Below are 19,840 nucleotides of genomic sequence, written 5' to 3'. Positions count from 1 at the left end.
CCAGAACAGAAGGGATCTCTACACGGAGTAGAGCAGAAACCTCTGGCTCAGACCAACTTGTCAGAACCAAGGACTTGGGCCTTGCTACATACTGCGCTAACTTGGAATGGCTAAATAATATCACAATATGGGTTACTGAGTGACTTGAACTGGCTAGAGGGTGTGTGTGGGGTGGGGTGATCAGGACACACCATTACACGTTGGATGTTAGCCACGTAGCCTGCTCACAGAGGGGGCAAGCGGGACAGTGCTTGTACCTCTCAGTGAGGAACTTGAACTTGAGCAACAGCGGTTACTTAGTGGGTGCCCATTCTCTTCAGGCATGAGCTGGGGTCACAAAGAACGTCAGCGAGAATTGGACAGGTGTGGGTTCAAATCCCAATTCGGCTGTCTCTTGTATCTGTCCTCAGGATCCTGGCATGAACCGCATAAACTCCCTGAGCTTCATTTTCCTTATCTGAAAAATGGGGCCAATTATGCCCACACCTCCCTGGGTTGCAGGGGGAATGAAGTGCCATAAGATATGCAAAGCAGGTAGCAAAGTACCTAGTCCCAAATAGCTGTCCCATAATAGTAGCATTTGCTGAGAGGCATTGGGGGTTAAAAGCGGTTAAAAGGATTTTGTCATATAGAGATTTTTTTTTTTTAATGCAAAGTTGCATATGCTAAGTTTTTAAAAACACTTTTTAAAAAGATTTTATTTATCTATCTATTTCTTTAGAGCAAGCAGCGGGAGGGGCAGAGGGAGAGAGAGAACCTCGAGCAGACTTCTTGCTGAGCACAGAGGCCAAGGTGGGGGTGGGGGCAGCTACTCAATCTCATGACCCTGACTGAGACTATGACCTGAGCCAAAATCAAGTGTCAGACACTTAACCAACTGAGCCCCTCAGGTGGCCCACATATGCTAAGTTCTAAATGGATTATACTGACTATTGCTTCAGGGATCTAGAGTGGAGAGCATGGCTGCTTATGAGAACTGTAACGCAAGCCACATAGGTAATTTTAAATTTTCTAGTAGCCATATCAGAAAAATTTTTTAAGAAGTGAAATCGATTTTAACAATCTGGTTTATTAAGCCCAATATACCCCAACTATCATTTCAATGATGAAACAATTATTAAAGAGATATCTCACATTCTTCTTTTTTGGTACAAAATCTTAAAAATCCAGTGTGCATTTTATATTCGTGGCTGAATTATCATCAGAGAGACCTGGTCTGTATTGAGATGTCATAAAATTTAGAGTTGAGAAGTGGTTCATGGGGCACCTGGGTGGCTCAGTGGGTTAAAGCCTCCGCTTTCAGCTCAGATCATGACCCCAGAGTCCTGGGATCAAGCCCCGCATTGGGCTCTCTGCTCATCGGGGAGCCTGCTTCCCTTCCTCTCTCTCTGCCTGCCTCTCTGCCTACTTGTGATCCCTGTCTGTCAAATAAATAAATAAAATTAAAAAAAAAAAGAAAAAACAAAAGTGGTTCACAAAAGTAGATTCCAATCATACTTAAATATTTCCCACTAAATGAATCAAGTATCACTCTATAAATTTATTAGAATTAAATAAAATTTAAAAATGAAGTTCCTTAGTGCCACTCGCCACATTTCAAGGCCACATTTCAAGTGCTCAATAGCTACACAGAACTAGTGGCTCTTTCCTGGGCCAATCCATGGGAAGTAGACAGAAGCCTTGAACGGCTGGTTACAAGGAAAGGATTAAGGAACAGCATTCCAGGCAGGTGGAACAGCCTCAAGGTGGGCACGCCCCTGGTGTGTGCCCAGGACAACACGGGATCTAGTTTGATCAGAACCTGCTCAAGGGTTTGGATCCTGGGTTATGACATTATGATTTTATTCTGCTGCTAAAAAGGAACTACTGGAGTATTTGTTTTTAAGATTTTATTTACTTATTTATGTGTTTATTTAGAAAGAGAGAGCACACAAGTGGCAGGAGGGGCAGAGGAAGAGAGAGAATCTCAAGCAGACCCCCCCCCCCCCCCCACTGAGTGTGGAGCCCAAGTGGGGCTCGATCTCACGACCCTGAGATCATGACCGAAACTGAAATCAAAACTCGGATGGCTTAACCTGCTGAGCCATCAAGGCACCTGGTACTGGAGTATTTTCAAGCAGGGGGTGGGTGACCTTTGTACTGTTTTAGGAAGATCCATCTGGCTCCCATGAGGGGACGGAGAGGGGAGAGTCGGCAGCCAGGGAAAGCAGCTTGGAGGTGGCTGTGGTAATTCAGATGGGCAGTGATAGCAGCTGGCCAAGTGAAAAGAACCCTCCAGAGACTTCTCAAAGCCCAGTTTACGGGCTTAGAAATCGGTGAGGCTCTTCAGGGCAAGGGTGAGGAAAGGGGCAAGATGGCGGGAGACTTGGGAGGGCTGCACGCTTGGGGGACAGGGTTAACATGGTAAGTCTTAAGGGACCAGGGTGCTGGTCCTTATCAGAAAGTGATTCCCCTTAGACAAGTAGCTGAATCCAGGCCCAGGAGACTGTGTTTTTTATAGATTTTTTTTTTTAAGGCAAATGTATAATTTATAACACTGACTCCACCCGCTGAATCACACTGTGACCCTGGACTTTGCCCAGAGTTTCTGAGATTGTGGAAGACACTCCTTAGCTCTAGGGAACTCCTTGGGGTGTGGGGTCTAGGTCAGAGCAGAGTTAAGGACTTCTCAGCAGTCAGAGGAAGGTCTAATCTTCCACTCCCTGGCTAGTTTTTTGTACACCTGACACCTTCTCTGAGAAAAGCATTACTTCTACCTTGAATTCAGGTTTTGTTAGTTGCAAGGGAGAAGGCTCTGCTGGAAAGGAAGTCCCTGGGCCCCCCTAATCCACCACACAGACTGAGTTATTGTCATCTCCTGTCCCCAAATGTCAAAGGTCCAGGTCAAAAGCAAGCCGCGGGGGGCCGCTGGCACATAGTCAGATCTGACCTGGCACTAGGAAACATACCGGACACTGCATTGTCTGGACATGTGGGGATGGCCTGCTTGGACCAGGCTCTGTGCTACTTGTGGGGGAACAAAAAGAGAATGAGTTCATGAGGAGCTCCCTGTGGGCACAGCCAGCTGGTCAGCCAGCCATTACTGTGCTAAGTGATGGCAGCAGGGACAGCTGCCCAGGGACCCGAGAGCTAGAACATCTCCACCAGCCACAGAGCTCCATGTGGGGCTTCTTTGGAAGTACAGTTTTTTGGGTTTTTTTGTTTTGTTTTGTTTTAAGATTATTTATTTATTTATTTGAGAGAGACACGAACAGGGGGAGGGACAGAGGAAGAAGCAGACTCGCCACTGAAAGTGGAGCCCAACGCAGGGCTTGATCCCATGACCCTGCGATCATGACCTGAGCTGAAATCAGACACTTGACAGACTAAGCCATCCAGGGGCTGCTTGGGAAGCAGAGTTTTGAAAGAAGAAGGGGTTGGGAAGGAGACCCTGTAACATCCAGATGAGGTCCGGGAGGCGTGGAAGAAAAATGGACTAAGAGTGAGAGTATGGCGGTGGTCATTGCTAGATGCTGGGCACTGTCCAAGAGCACCTTATCTGTTAGCCTGCTCCCTGGTTCTCAGATGAGGAAACCAAAGCTCTGAGTGATAAAATGCTCTTGCCAAGGTCAGGCTCAAGAGCTGGTGCTGATTCGAATCCAGAAATGACCAGCTCATGCCTCTCCTCTCAGTGCACGGTACACTCTAGGACTGGCAAATCCCCCGGCCTCTTACTGGGAGCCCTTGGGACCTCCACATGGATCTACGAACATTGGGTTTTATTCCTGTCTTGATAAATGGACCGAAGTCATGTCTTAGGATGGTCATGAGAGCCTCCGTGGGGCTGCCAGGGATAAGCGGAAGGGTTGAACAGGTGGTTCCATTTAGGACACGAAGGGGATCCCTAAAGGATCCATTTAGGACATGTCCATTTAGGACATGAAGTGACAGTCAGAGCACTGCCCAGCACAGCAGCCGCCAGCGTGGAGGTGAGCGGTGAAAGGGAGCTCCAGCCCCGGAGGCGTCCAGCAGGTCCGAGCCTCCTGGCAGGGTGGGTCGGAGCAGCCACTTCCTCCCAGGGCTGGCGGGGCAGCAGATGTGGGTTTTTCTAGGTCAGGCGGGTCTGTCTTCTGCAGGCCTGAGCAAGCTCCGTTTGTGTAAACTGTAGACATCGCAGCGTGCTGTGTAAACACCGACTATCTCCCCCTCCAAGGCTTCCTCTGGAGAGACTTCTCCAAGTGGGATGCTTGATTCTGACTTCCTTATCAACTCGAAGCTTCCCACCCTGATAGAAGGAAGCTATTAAAGTCCATTTCCTGGCATTGCCTTGACCTCTCCAGGGCAGCCTTGCATCGAAGTGAATGTCCCTTAGAGGAGAATATTTTTTCACCTTCAAAAAGCTGTCACCCAGCCTCAACTCCCCCACATCAAACAAGCCTGCAGGCATTTTGAAAATGTGTTTAGCCAAAGCCTTCTGCCCTTAACGTTGACTTCCTACCGCAGCTGGTTTCAGCCTATTTACCTGGCTCGGGGGCCCAGCTGTCTCTTTGTTTCTGGACTTTGTTCATGCCCAATGTCAGTTTCTCTCTTACTATCCCTCCCACAGGTCATGTTTACCCGTTTTAAACTTTTCTCCATGCTTCCGGCCTCCCTCTCACCCTTCTGGTTGTAAGAGTCCTACTGTCCTCTCTTCCCAAGAGCTAACAGAAGTAAGGAAGATGGGAAAAAAGAAATGGTCACGATTTAGCTTAAAAAAAAAATCCAAATGTTGCCGAGCACTCCATTTTTCTCCCTCTCATCCGAACTCCTATGAAATCACGTCTTTGCCGTACAGCTGGGGACTTGTGGTGGCCAGACTCCAGGATGGTCTCCAGTGAGTCTCTACTGGTACTCGCACCCTTGGGTAGCCCCTCCTCAGATGAGCAGGGCCGGCCTGTGTAACCAGTGGGTTATGGTGGCATGGAGTTTCACGATACAGCAACTGTGTCTCTGCCTTGCTGTCTTGGATCACTCCCCGGAGGGGAAGCAAGCCAACATACTGTGAGGACAGTTGGGTAGGGGTCCAGGCTGCCCAGGGCCAGCGCCGACATGCCAGGAGGGGAGCGAGCCACCTTGGAAGCAGACCCCAGCCGCAGCTGTCTGCCAGTCCTTGATAGGCTCTGAGCTAGAACCATGAAGCGATATGCTCCTGCCCAGTTCCCGGCCCAAGCAAACTATGAGAGATCAGTGTGTGTTGTTGCACAAGGCTGTGAAATCGGGGGATGGGGTGGGGGGTCACTTGTCATGCAGCAAGACATAACTAACCCAGAACTTCAAAATGCAAATGATACTAACAATGGCCGTTAGCATTACTGAGTGCTTGAGAAGTACCAGGCCTGGCTTAGCACTTCATATACGATATCTCATTTAACAGTAGAGCCAATGGTAATAATCACATCAATGAACACCAACCAAGTGGCAGAAACTGCCCTCAGAGCTTCACACGTGCCCCGTCCCAGGCTTGGCAGCAGCCCTACGAAGTAGTCAGTAGGATGAGGAGTATCATTCCCATTTTCTACTTCAAGAGAATGAGACGGGACGAGGTTGGGGAACGGGTCCAGCACACCTGGAGCCGAGCCTGGGAGCCGGCCTGGCTCTAAAGCCCGTGACCTCTCCCCATTCTTCCCAATGCTGTTTACGCTCTTCTGGGTGGCTCTCGGATCCCCCGTACAAGCAGGATCTTTCCCTGGTGACTGTGTCCTTTGCCCTGGATTCTCCACTGCCATGTGCACATCGTAAGTGCCCGACAAAGGCTTGCACATGTACGTAACCCTTAGCTCAGCACTCAGCCTTCAGCCGCTGGATTGGGGCACTAATCCCACGGAAATACGGTAAAGCTTTTCCAGAGCAAAGCCACCACCGCACGAGATGACATCGCGGCAGGAAGAAATGCACTTTTGTAGACAGACTCCTGCAGGAGTTGGACCTGTGGCCACCCACGCGTCTTCTTCCTCTCAGGCTTCTCTCCTGTCCATTCCAGGGTGCTTAGCTCCCACCAGGGGCCTGGGGGATGTTAGAAGTACCTTCATCAGTGAGACGAAGCGCTGGCGTCAATTTCGTTCGAAAGCACAATCACTCAGGTTCCACGCAAAAGTCAGCCCAAGTCAGCTCCTGTCTTTTGGTCTGGGGGTCCAGGCTGGGAGGGCCTGGGGAAAAAAGAAGGTGTGAAATCTGCGCAACTGAGCCCTTGTTGAAGACGGTCACCATACTGAGTGCCAGAGGGAGCCTGATTGAAGGGGTGTCCCGCAAACCTCCTCCAAGTGGGTCCTTTGTGTCACTTTTCTCCAACATTGACCTGCCTTTCAATAATTGTTTTAAAAATTCAATGTAAAGGATGGCCTGGGGGCTTAGTTGGCTAAGCATCCAACTCTTGATTTTGGCTCAAGTCATGGTCTCAGGTTCGTGAGATCAAGCCCCTCGTCAGGCTCTGAGCTCAGTGGAGGGAGTGTGCTTGGGATTCTCTCCCTCTCCTTCTGCCTTTCTCCCCCAATAAATAAATAAATCTCTAAAAAAAAAAACAAAACCCTCAAAAGTGGAGATGCAATGTGGGGGGTTTGGGGGGTAGGAAATAGTAAATGAAACAAGATGGGATCGGGAGGGAGACAAACCATAAGAGACTCTTAATTTCACGAAACAAACTGAGGGCTGCTGGGGGGTAGGGGGTTAGGGAGAGGGTGGTGGAGTTATGGACATTGGGGAAGGTATGTGCTATGGGGAGTGCTGTGAAGTGTGTAAACCTGGCGATTCAGAGATCTGTACCCCTGGGGCTAATAATACATTATAGGTTTATTAAAAAATAAAAAAATTATTTTAAAAAAACACAAAAAGCCCCCCAAAACACCTCATTTACGACACATTTGTTGAGGTCCTGCTAAGAGCCGAACCCCAGCCCATAAAGATTCATATGACATATGCCCCTGCTTCTGAGGGTCACGTCTAGCAAGGAAGACTGATTAAAAGCGGAATGTATTATCAGACCACATTAAAGGTCTGGACAGGGGAGAAGGAGGGCCGTTGCTGGTCTCCTGTTTTCAAATAGGAACATCATGGTCATGGTCACTCGAATGTCATCTCTGTGGCCTGCTTGGCCTCTTGCCTTTGGAAGCAGGATGCCTGGCTCCATGAGGAGAGTTGCTTTTACATCCTGTTCCAAGATCTTCTTGTCTTTCCTGGAAAGACAGAAGGAGAAGAAAGCCCAGGCTCTTGTCCTGACCTGCTACTCTCCATGGAGCTGTGAGTGGCCCCTGGGAAGCAGTCTGTAGAACCCAAGCTATGTCAGGCCCGTGGACACCCCTTGCCACCCCGAACCCTCCACAGACTCCTGTTCCCTCAGCTGGCCGGAATTGACTGACTCTGTATGCCTGGCCTCAGAAGCCTGTGGGTGTTAGGTCTGGGCTGGGAGCTGGGGATTTGAATGTACTTAGGATATGTCCTGGGGTGGGCGGTTCGGGACTCAGGTTTATAAATTACCCCATGGTGCAGAATCTGAGGTCACTAGAGCCAGCTGTGAGCACAATTTTAACTCCCTAGGGAGGCACTCAGTAGTCTAGAAGGTTCTCAGGGAGCCTCCACATTCAGCTGTGCGTCCAATGCAGGCCTCACAGCAAGGACGTGCTGAAGTCCTTCTTAGGGTCAGCACCCCCACCTGCAAGAGCTCCCCAGGGCTGCCCTAACAAAGTAGCCGAACTGCAGCAACAGAAATGCATCATTTCGGTTGTGGACGCTCAAGTTCTAAATCAAGGTGTGGGCAGGGCTGCACTCTCTCCCACAGCTCTGGGGGAGAATCCCCTTTTGCTGCTCCTGCCTCTGGTGTCTGTCTGCATTTCTTGGCCCCCCTCAGATGAGGACACCGAGCATCGCAGATTAACCTGGCCTCATTTTAACTGGATCTCCCCTGTGGAGACCCTATTTCCAGATAAGGTCACATTCTGAAGTACTGGGTGTGAGGACTTAGGTATATCTTTTTGAGGGGGACACAACTCAATTCCTATCAGACCAGACCATTCTTGGCAAGGCCCGTAGCCAAGGGAGGAGACAGAGTCAGAGACAGAGACAGAGAGTACTAGAATAGAGCAAGGTCACGGAGGAGAGAGTAAGAAAAAGACTCAAGTGCAAACACAGCTGGACAGGGTGGCCTTGAACAGGAGAAATGACACCTTATGCTCTTGAGGAGGCGTTTGTGGCGGTGGGGAGGGCTCAAGGCTGCCAGGTGGTGGGGGAGGGGAGGGCTCAAGGCTGCCAGCTGCTTAGCCAAACTCATATGGGGTGGCCTGTGGAGAATGAGAGGTTTGGGGGTTTGCTCAAGCCTGAGAAGAGGGCCGATTTGTGGGAGACCTGCAGAGGGAGCTGCCAAGGTCAGTGAGGGGCTGACCCAAATCTGACAGTAGCCTGGCACTGTACAGGCCAGGTTTCGCCACTGGGGATTTCCTCAGTTTCTCTTCAGCAACTGCACATGGAATTGCCCTGCCTGGGGGCTGTGAGGGTCCACCTGCTGGGTGGCGGGGATGGGGGGTGCTCAAAGAAGCTGTGGAGAAGTTCGTTCATTCCAACGACCCGCAGTCCAGGCCCAATGTGGGCAGGGAGGACCCGGAGGCCTGGCCCCTGGCCGTGAGGGGCATCTGAGGGGGCACGAGGGAAACAGCTGGACGGGCTCGAAGCAGCTCGCACGGCGAGGAGTGGAAACCCAGGTTTTGAAGGAGGCCTATTTCTGGGTGAAGAAAGGTCCAGGGGGTGGCCTCGAGCATGGGTGTCTGACGTGAAGAGGCAGCAGAGATCCTTGGGAATTTATCAGATTGGGACATTGGATGGGTCACCTGGGGGTGGGGGATGGGCTCTGAAGTCACCCAACATGAAGACTGAACACCGGGGAGAAATCTGGAGACGGTATCTGGCAGAACGAGCCCCAGAGGAGGAGGGCTTGTGGCATCTGAGTGGGGGAGTGTGGGAGGAAGCAGGAAGCCACTGCTCTGGGCGTGAGGGAGGGGGCAGGGGAGACCGGAGGGAGGTGGTGCCCTCGGGCTGGCTGCGGAGTTCCCCAGGCAGGCTGAGTTCTGCAGGGAGAGGAACTGAGGGAGGAGGACAGAGGGGTTTGTTCTGGAAGGGGGGCTCCTGGAGCATGGCCGAGATGGGGAGGGAGGTGGGTGGTGGACCAGGGTGGGAGGCAGGGGCAGGATGAGGGGTGTGAGGAGCTTTGTTGGAGCCCCTCGCTATGCCCCTGGGGACGTCTGCGGTCTGGAGGGGTTGTGGTGTTCCCGCTCCGGCTCCCAGAGCAGCCAGGGTGACAAGCGGGCACCGCACCAGGGTCACAAGCGGGCACCGCACCAGGGCCAAAGAAGAGGAAGGAAACGCGACTCTGCTGGGGGTGCAGGGAGCTGTTCCCAAAGCGGGGCTTTGCGACTGCGGCAACGGCACAGGATGTGGAGGAGAGGATTCAGGTAGAGGGAGAGGCCAGAGCCAAATGCAGGTTCATCGTGTGCCCAGGAGAAAGCAAGTCACCTGAACTGACCATAGAACACGGTCTTGGGGAGCATCCTTGGAATGCCAGGACGAGGGCTCTGGTCCTTATGTGCGAGGCAACTGGGAGTCACAGAAGGTTTTGGAAGAAGGGATGCTAGCACGCTAGCCATCCTTGAGGAAGATAAATTCTCAGGCTTTGAATTAAAAAAAAAAATTTAAAAAAAAGTTTGTCTGTAGAGCAGCCTTGGCTTTGAACCTAGCAGAGCTGCCTGGCCACGGAAGAGAGACAGGGGATGCAGAAGGACAGAGCTACTGTTTCCAAGGCAGGGGTGACGACTCGTGTTACTGGGGAAGGAGAAAGCCAGCAAGGAGGTAGAAAAGCAGAGGATGGGGAGGGGTGTAGAGAAGCTGAGTTTAGACCTGTGGGAGCAGGGAGAAATCAGATGGCGGGGAGTGGGATTTGGAACAGCCTGTCTAAATTCAGAAAGGGAAAACTTTGGATGTCAAAATCCTCACAGGTGTCCCCGCTTTCATTTCCTTTGCTTATCCAAGATCAGTCATCTTCCTGCGCCCTTCTAGAAGGAGGCTTCCCTGGGAAAGCCAGAGGCAGAAGGCAGCTGGGCGGAACTCTGGAAAGCCCCTTGCTTTGGAAAGTCACGGTAGGACAGACACACTGTCTGGGTCTCCCCCATCTGTTCCTCCCCATCTGTTGTCTTCTAGAAGCAGAAGGAAGGGCTGAAGGTCCAGAAGACTGAGTCTGTGCCTGTCATGGGAACACTAGGGACACTGAAACCCCAGAGGCAGGGAGATGTTGGTAACCTGTGTCCCCTAGGGTCATCAAGCTGGTGTTCACCTGGGCCGAAGCAGCCCAGGGCAGCCTGTGGAGGGTTCCCTCTAGAACCATCCTGCCTGGGGGGGAATATCTCAGCTCTGCTACTTACTGTTCAAGGCTACCTGACTGAGCTAGTTATTCAAAGTATCTTTGACTTAGTTTTCTCACCTGTAAAATGGGGATCATAACTGTAGCTTTCTCACAGGGCCACAGTGGAGGAAGAAAACTTCAGGCAGCGAGAAGAAACCTTTCCTACCGTTGAGCTGCTGCACGTCTCTTGTGTCTTCACTCCACAGACATTTATACCAAGCTTACAGGGGGATTTGCAATGTAGTAGGAGTTATGTACTGGGATGCCTGGGAGGGTCAGTTGGTTAAGCGTCTGCCTTCGGCGTGGGTCATGATCTCAGGGTCCTGGGATCGAGCCCCACATTGGGCTCCCTGCTCAGCGGGAAGCCTGCTTCTCCCTCTCCCACTCACCCTGCTTGTGTTCCCTCTCTCACTGTGTCAAATAAATAAATAAAATCTTAAAAAAGAAGAAGACAACGAAGAAGAAGAAGAAGAAGCAACAGCAGCAAGCCCTGTCCCCAGGGGGGTTGACAGTCCAGTTAGGAAGACAGACAGACAGAGACAGACAGCATGGAGGGAAGCACATAATTACTGACTGTACTGTAGTATGGGTCAGAATTTTCTTCCCTCCAAAAGCCGAATAATATGGGGCTGTGTGCGTAGATCACATTTTATTCATCTGTTCATCCCTGGACGGACACATGGGCTTCCTCCACCTCTGGGCTATTGTGACCAAAGCTGCTATGAATGTGGGTATAAAAATCCTATCTTTTCCTTGAATGAGTAAAAAAAAAAAAATTGCATTTAATGAAAATGGACCCAGAAGAGGCACAATGGAAGGATCTACCCCAGTCTTGGGGGGAGGAGTCAGGGGAGATTTTTGCCTGAGGAAGTCACATATTGGCTAGAACCTCAAAGATGAGAAGCTGGCCAGGTAAGTGAGGAAGAATGTTGGCTCCATGTGACAGCCCTGTGGCAGAGAGAGGCTTGGGTTTTCCAGCAATGGAAAGGGGTCCAGTGTGGCAGGGGCATAAAGACGAGAGAGAGGGACATGGAATGGGTCTCAGGGTCATGTAGCAGTCATTACAAATAGGCTGTGTCCTAAGAGCTACGGTGCCCAACTGATGCCCTCAAAGTAGAAAGGTGAAATGCCCAACATTAAAAATAATTTCTCTGGTCACCATGAGCAGAAAGAATTGGAAGCTAGAAGTAGGTGTGGGAGCAGGAATGAATGGGACCCAATTAGGCCCCATTGTCGTTGCCCAAGTAAGAGATGCTGGTAACTTGGAGTTAGCTGGTGGCAGGGGAAATGGTAGAAGTTGATGTTAAAAGAAACACCAAGGAGACAGTCAACATAACTTGATTGATCAGATCTCGAGAGTAAGGGACCAAGCGCTATCTGGTGGACCCCCAGCTTGGAGGATGAGCAAGTGGGTGGGCGTTTGTCGTATTTGCTGAGACAGGGAGCAGTCAAGGAGGCTCAGGTTTGAGATGCATGGGGATTATTCACTTACTTTGGGACATCACAAAACTGAGGTTTCCAAATAACATGGTGGTGGGGGGGTGGTTAAGGTAAAATCAACATAGGGCATGTGTCTCTCAGAAGAGAGGGCTTGTGTGACATTAGCTATGGCTGGACAGGCAGACTGGATCATGTTGAAGGTAACAACAGAAGCCAGAGTTCACTGAACCATCAGGACATGAGACCTGTTACCGTGGTCTTCATTTATAGTTGGTGACAATGAAACACAGGCTATGAAATTTGCCTTGGCTCAAACAATTTGTATAGGATAAGCCTGGGAGCCTAAACCCAGATAGTCAGGCCATAGCATCTGCCTGATTTGTTCTGTGACCTGGGAGTGTAGGACGGTGGGTGTGCCTGGCCCAAATTTTTCCTTTTATGAATGAAAAAAATCAAGAATTAAGTCACTTGCCGCAGGGCCAACCCAGCTAACTCTTGCAGCCTTGGGACCAGAATCCACGTTTCCTGCCTCCTGGTACGTCCCTTTTCATTTCAAGACATGCTCACCTCTTTTCCCATATTAGACAGTATTAAATGTTTAAAAAATTTGCTTTTTTCTCTTTCTAAACTTTCGGTAGTGAGTGTGCCTATTGAGAGCGGGGAAAAAAAGAGATGCGTAAAAGCGAGGACACTGATATTATTTCGCAGAACCCTGCTAAACCTGTCTCTGGTTTAAGGGAGACACACTGTGGTGTTTCATGGGGAGGAGGTTCAGAAGATGAGACAGTATTGTCATATTTGCCTTTGACAATTTCGAGCAAGTGTGTCCGGGAAATTTTCTCCCTGGACCCACTGTGGGAACTCCACTCCTTAAGAGTGGAGTTTTTGGATCAAATCATATGTTTTTCCTATGGAAGGGAGACTTTCCTAGTTCTAGGATGGCAGACTGGGAATGACTCGGAGGTCTCACTAGGTCCGGTTATTCTGAAGTCCCTTAAGCTCCATCCACATCCCTCTTTCCTTCCTGTCTCTCTTCCTCACCCATCTCACCTGGAGGTGACGGAGGTGCTGGGAGGAGAGAGGAGGTCCAGGCTTGCAGAATGAGACGTCCTTCTACTTTCACGCTAAGCTGACCCATTCAGATGGACAGAAGGACTCCGATCAATGGTCTTAGAAGGACGCCAAGATGTTTATCAAAGTCAAATACATTTCACCGCCCTGTTCTCCCTCTAGCAGGTATCATGCACTAAAAGGAGACAATGTGGGTTTGATTTCGATAGTTACTTATCTTGACGGATGTTCAGAGAGCTCATTTTTTCCTTTCTCCCCCGCCTGGTGCTGTTCATCAAGCCGCCCCCCACTCATTCTTTCACAGATAATTTATTTATACCCCAAGTTACTTCAAAAAAGTGGTTGTGGTTGACCAAAAGAAAAAAAGCCCACACAAGAAAACCAATAGGATATGAACTCAAATGGGAAAACAGAATGGAGAAAAAAATGAAACGTTAATTCCTGTTGCTTAGAGAGATTCCTGTTGCTAATGCCGGACTGGGAGGGTGCTGCTGGGCAGGATGTGAAAGGAAACAGGATACACATCTCTCTCGATCAGGGAAAAGGAAACATTGTGGGTGTTTGTTTGTTTGTTTGTTAGGGAAGACTAAATTTTCGTTGGTACGACACTTTGAAAGAAATCTCTCCTAGGGTAACATAGTAGGCAAACAGAATGGACAATATATTGACAATAGTTTTTGGATCAAATCACAATTTTTTCAAAAAGAAATTCATGTGGCTAGTTCTTATGATGACTTCTTTTTTTAAAGATTTTATTTATTTATTTGACAGACAGAGATCACAAGTAGGCAGAAAGAGGAGGAAGCAGGCCCCCTGCAGAGCAGAGAGCCTGATGTGGGACTCCATCCCAGGACCCTGAGATCGTGACCTGAGCTGAAGGCAGAGGCTTAACCCATTGAGTCACCCAGGTACCCCCAGTCACTCTGATTTTTAATAGGATGCATTTTGGGTGAACCTTACGACATGCAACTAGACATTCGACCTCTGTGCCTACACTGATAATTAAGGGGGAATAGGGGACCCAGTCATTCAGACATGAAGCCACTTAAGTTATTCGATCTCTTTATTTATACCCCATCTCTTTTCACAATTAAGTCAGTGCAGCGTACAGAAGATGCATAATATGGGACGCCTGGGTGGCTCAGTTGGTTAAGCAGCTGCCTTCGGCTCAGGTCATGATCCCAGCGTCCTGGGATCGAGTCCCACATCGGGCTCCTTGCTCCGCAGGGAGCCTGCTTCTCCCTCTGACTCTGCCTGCCACTCTGTTTACCTATGCTCGCTCTCGCTCGCTCTCTCTCTGACAAATAAATAAATAAAATCTTTAAAAAAAAAAAAAAAAGAAGATGCATAATATAAAATGGTGAATTATAAATTTAAAATCGGGACAAGGAAAACAAAGTAAATATGGAGTCAAGACCAGGGTGGGTATAGGGTGAGGTTGGCCAGAAGGAAGATAGGATGGCAATAAAGTCCTATTGTTACAGCTTGACTGCGTATTTGCTCAAGGCTTCCTGGAGGAGAAAAAGCAAAGTTCACTTCTTCCCCGCTCCGGTCCACAAAGGTCTGGCTGAAGCACAACCGTAGCACATCTCTATCACTCTCGTAATCCGTAGCCATCACCTCCACCCAGAACTTAGGATGATATCATTTGCTCTTTGTGACCCAACAATAGCCACCCAAGTCCTCCACTTCCAAGTTCTAGGAGCTCTGGGGGTTTTTCTCTGCATTGCACTGGGCTGTTTCTGTTCTCAGATCTACCCCAGGCTCCCACTGCCTGCTTCAAGTTTGTCTCCTTCGTAACTTCAGCTCAACTATAGCTTTACCTCTTCTTCATGGTCCTGACTCCTCCCGGGGGCATCTCTTCAGATCTGGCCACATCTCCTAGTCTGCTCGCTGGCTCATGGGGCTCTGTCCAAGAGCGCTAATCTGGTTCCCAAGGTCATCCTTTTATATGCGGTCATGGTCTAGTTTGCTGGCCAGTCGACGGACTGGTGGCCTGGGTCGGGTACTGTCTCAGATCACTTAACCATGATGGGTCAAGTAACATGGTCCAAAATACCAGCCGGAGAGGGGTGGATGGGGGACCCGCGGGGATATGGAATGAGCCATGGGTGAAAGCGTTTTCCCTGCAATGAGATGCAAGTGTGGCAGATGATCCTTCTTCTATTCATCTGGGACTGTGACTATTCATCTGGGACAGTGACTGAATATAAGCCTGGGAACACTGGTCACCCTCCTGGCTCTGTTACATCAGTTTACAATCTGTCTTTATGAAAAAAAATCTCTTCTTCTGAGTGGCTAACATCATTCTCTTTGGAAGGATGTTAAAGGCCCTGCATTGAACAAGCCTCTTATTTTTTGTTCTTTTTAAGATTTATTTACTTATTTGAGGGGGGGTGAGCTGGGACCCCGACACAGGGTTTGATCTCAAGACCCTGAGATCACGACGCTGAGACCACCACCAGAGCTGAAACCAAGAATCTACTACCTGACCATCTTTGTCACCCAGGCACCCCAGTAATCCTTTAAAATACACTAGGCATATAGATTTCTGAATGTGTTTCACGATAGTCCCTTCCTTGCATTTTAAAAAAAATGTCATATTGATTTAGAGTCTGTGGAACAAGTCTTTTTGGACTCTTCCTTCTCAGATGGATCAACTGGAAGGAAACCCATTAGAAATGCCGGGTCTCAGCCTCACACTGACTTGCTGAATAAGATTCTGTATTTCAACAAGATACCCAGGGGACATTACCCTCTGAGAAGCATTTTGTAGAGCAAGCTTGGGGAAGCAATGAGGACTTTGACCAGGAACTGAGGCTTGGAGAGGTGATGTGTCTTACCTGCGGTCGCCTGATGGGTCAGGAATAGATTTGTGCTGAGAATCCAGTTCTTGGGTCCTGGTCCTATTCTCTCTCTCTGATGCCCCCTAATATCTCCCACAGCTAGGAAATGAGGGGGCTTGATTAGATTAGTGTTAGAGTAGTAAATTAACACACAATTAGGGTGATCATGTAATTTATCACCCAAACATGGTCACTTTGAGACCACAAGTGGAACTATTTCAGGAGAAGAGATGCCAAGTGACACAGGTGGTCATTCTACAGATGTAAAGATTCTTCTAGTTTGCAGTTCTGATCTGCTAACTAAACTAAACATCATAAATATCCATAAACTGGATGATCTTAAAGTTCTAACTTTTAAATAAAACCCAGTTCTCAAGTAAACACACACACACACACACACACACACACACACACACACAATCTCACTATAATAGATAAATCATAGATAAATCATGATCTAACCTAATCAAGAAAAAAAAGGGAGCCCAAATCAACAAAATAGAGTGGAGAAACATTGAAAAGGATTCTGTAATTACTTCGCTAAAACCCATTCCAATAAATTTGAAAACCTGGATGAAATGAGTGCTTTCCTGGCTGTCTGTTGTGCACCCATGCAGTGGCCTCGCTGGGGCTGAGAGCTATAGCTCATGGCTTTTTGTTAAGTCATTTCCCTGTGAGTCAACCGGACTTCAGAATTTGGTTTCTGAAACCGTTTAATTCAGAACTAAGATATCTGGATAGCGGTGGAGGAACTTGGTTCTTCCACCAGGATGGGAATGAGATTATCTGCAGAGATGGTCTCTGATTGTGGCTTTTATGGCAAATGCCTGCCTGTCCTCTGTGACAGCAGCTTCATGGGCCACTCTCCTGCTTCCGGGCTCTAGAAATGAAACATAGACATGTTGTCCTTGACCCTGAGAATCCTGAGTCTTGGACCTGGGAGGTCTCATCTTGTCAGAAATTGGTTAGTTCTAGCCCCTCCCTTTACAGATGAAGAAAGTGACAAGGGAAAGGAAGTAACTGCCAAGTTGAGCCTAATTTCAAGTTTTGTGTTTACTATTACACTCTGTAATATTGTTAATATTAATAATAGTAACAAGTGATGTCTACTCATTTGTTTACTCCTTCATCTCCCTTTAATAGCTGTATGAGGCAGCCAGTCTTACACCGTCCCCATTTTGCAGAAACTGAAACACAGAGGGGTTAAGTGTTTTACCCAGAGACACACAGCCAGAGTAGAGACTAGAGCCCAAGTGATCGGATTCCAGAGTCTGTATATACCCTTACCTCCATTTTCTACAACAAGAGTTCTCACACTATACTGAGATGACCTATATCTCTGACTATGTATACAAGGGAGCCACTAGGTATGGTAATTTTAAAAAATATTTATTTATTTATTTGAGAGGGAGATAGAGAGAGATAATGAGTGAAGAAAGGTCAGTGGGAGAAGCAGACTCCCTGCCAAGCAGGGACCCCGATGCAAGACTCAATCCTGGGACCCCAGGATCATGACCTGAGCTGAAGGCAGTTACTTAACCAACTGAGCCACCCAGGTGCCCCAGGCATGGTAATTTTTACGAAAGTGTCCCAAGAGACAGGAGAGAAACTATGGTTTAACTGATACTCACCACCTGTCAGTCACTATTCTAAGTGCTTTTACATGCGTCAGCTCAGTTATCTTAAAACCCAGTGCCCCCTCCCCCACAAAAGAAACACAAAGAGGAGGATGCCCTAGCCTCACTGATCAGATGGAGAAAACGAAGCCCCCCCAAATTTCCATAACTTGCTTGAGATGCTACAGCTGGGGGAAATCCAGGGTTCATGGCCAGCCGACCGGCAGGTGAGCATCACACTTCATTGCCAATTAACTCGGCTCTTCCGTCTGACCTCAAAGCCCTTGACAGACAGGTGTCACTTCTCACGGCTCAGTCGCTTTTCTCCGATTAGATAAGGAACTGATGCTCAGAAAGATGAAGCAACTTGCTAAGGGCCACGCAGTGACTCGGTGGCAGCCTAGCCAGGGATCCAGACTCTGCGGTATACTGTCTTCACTTCCCCACGTTTCTGGGACGCGTTCCAAGGCTCGCTCTCTGCGACAGAGGCTCCCACTCGCGGCGCCCCGAACACGCGGGTGTCACCACCCGAAGCTCCGCGGGGTCCCTCCCGGACCAGACACCGCCCCCTGGCGGCAGGTGGGCGCCAGCGCAGGGTATGCTAATGAGGCCGCGGCGCGGCGCGCTGATTGGCTGGCGCAGATTCCAGCGGCTTTCCCGGGGCGGGGGCCAAGGCGGAGTAAAGGGGTGCCGCGGGCAGCAGCCGCCCCCGCCCCCCGTCCACCTGGACGCTAGTGCCAGTGCCCGGCACGCGGGCGCCTTGGCCGGGGGCTTCTCCTGCGCTCCGCTCGGCTTCTGATGGTGCCTTCATCCAGGGTCCAGCATGACGATCCGACACCAAGGCCAACAGTACAGGCCGAGGATGGCATTTCTGCAGAAGGTGAGCGCTGTCCGGTGCCCTGGGCCCCGGGAGGTGCGCGGGGGTCCCAACTCTGGGAAGTGTCCGCGGAGATGCTGGCGAGGCGCGGGGCGTGTGGCCGGAGTGGAGGGCATCCCTGTGGTCTTCAAACTGGCGTGTGTTGTAATAACATTATCTGTTCAGGTTTGCAAGCTGCCCGCTGGTCTTGAAGAGTCAGCCGTGCTTGGGCGGAAAGTCAGAGGGTGAAGAGCTTCCCATGAGCCCAGGCCGGACTGTTCCGAGGGTGTTCTACGCCCTTTCCCCCAGCGGTTCCCACCAACTCCGGTGATCCACAGGCTGGTCTGCACGTGAATGCCCGCTGTGTTGCCTTCCTTCCCCTGGCTCCCTTCCCCAGCTACCTACCGCTGCTTCCTGAGATCAGCCCTCTCACCAACCCTATGAGATCCCATTATTTCCCCCAATTTTACAGGTAAGAGAAGAGGTTTTTGAGGACCAGGACTGGAAAAACTGGTGCAATTTGGTCAAACTGGTCTCACTAGGACAGCAAAAACTTGAAGTGTGCTGCTGGCAGAAGGGAAGCCGCAGGGGGTGGGGGTGGCATGTCCCAGAGCAGAGGCAGGAGCGAGTCTGGTGTTGGAGGCAGGTTGCTTGCTATTGCTGAATTTATTATACCAGGGGAGTGTGAAGCTGGACAGGGAGGCCACAACGGATCATAGCCATCTCCTGTGCCTTTCAGAGGCGGCCTGATTTCCCCCAGAAGAAGCTACTGAGGAATTTGGAGCAGGTGAGTGATGGGGTCAGATTCAAGCTCAAAATCAAGGTCAAAAGACCAGCCTGATGTGAAGGAGAGGAAAGATGGCATGTCTTCTTTTCCCGGAGCTTACAGAGTTCACCCAAGTCCTCCTGTGTTCACCACAACTCTAGCTGCCTAGAAAGTGACAGGCTTATCCAGGACGGGGAGAAAGGTTACTGGTCAGAGGTTGTTTCTTTCTCCTCGGACTGCCGTGTCCCCATCTCAGGCCCAGTGCACCTATCGGGTAGACAGGCCCGCCAGCCCCTGCTGCTGCCCACTTCTGATTTCTGTTGCAGGATGTGGGGACTGGCACCCCAGCAGGGAGGGCTAATGGGCTTGCTTAAGATGTGGCAGAAAGAGGGGTGCCTGGGTGGCTCAGTTAGTTAAGCTGCTGACTCTTGGTTTCAGCTCAGGTCATGATCTCAGGGTCGTGAGAGCGAGTTCTGCATTGGGCTCTGTGCTGGGTGTGGAGCCTGCTGAAGATTCTCCCTCTCCCTCTGCCCCTCTCCACCTCTGTCTCTGTCTCTCTCTCTCAAAAAAAAAAAAAAAAAAAAAAAAAGGAAAAAGAAAGATGTGGCAGAAAGAAAGAGGTAGAAATTCTACAGTCCAGGAATTTTGCCTGGGGGCAGTGAGCCAATGACACACAGTGGACAGAAGAGTGTGGCTAGGCAGGCTGGTGTGGCCCCCGACACCCACAGGGCTCTGTTCTGATTCCAGCCTATCTCCTGTGTCCTGGCAGCTCTGGCCAGCTAGGGGTGAGGTGGACAAAATGTTCCTCCAGGCCTCTAAAGTGTTTTTCTGTTCAACTTAGGGAGGCTT

The 19,840-nt window shown here is 49.8% G+C and overlaps 1 long non-coding RNA gene across 1 annotated transcript; it reads left to right on the top strand.

Annotated features, from left to right (window-relative positions):
* The first annotated feature begins 17,985 nt into the window (after positions 1 to 17,985).
* Positions 17,986 to 19,447, top strand: LOC116578048. Its single transcript, XR_004280714.1, has 3 exons — positions 17,986 to 18,249; positions 18,412 to 18,697; positions 18,965 to 19,447. It is a non-coding gene; the product is annotated as an uncharacterized LOC116578048 (long non-coding RNA).
* Positions 19,448 to 19,840: the final 393 nt, after the last annotated feature.

This window comes from Mustela erminea, chromosome 18 (assembly GCF_009829155.1).
Source record: "Mustela erminea isolate mMusErm1 chromosome 18, mMusErm1.Pri, whole genome shotgun sequence".
NCBI classification, from domain to species: Eukaryota; Metazoa; Chordata; class Mammalia; order Carnivora; family Mustelidae; genus Mustela; species Mustela erminea.
This window is presented reverse-complemented; position numbering and strand designations above follow the sequence as displayed.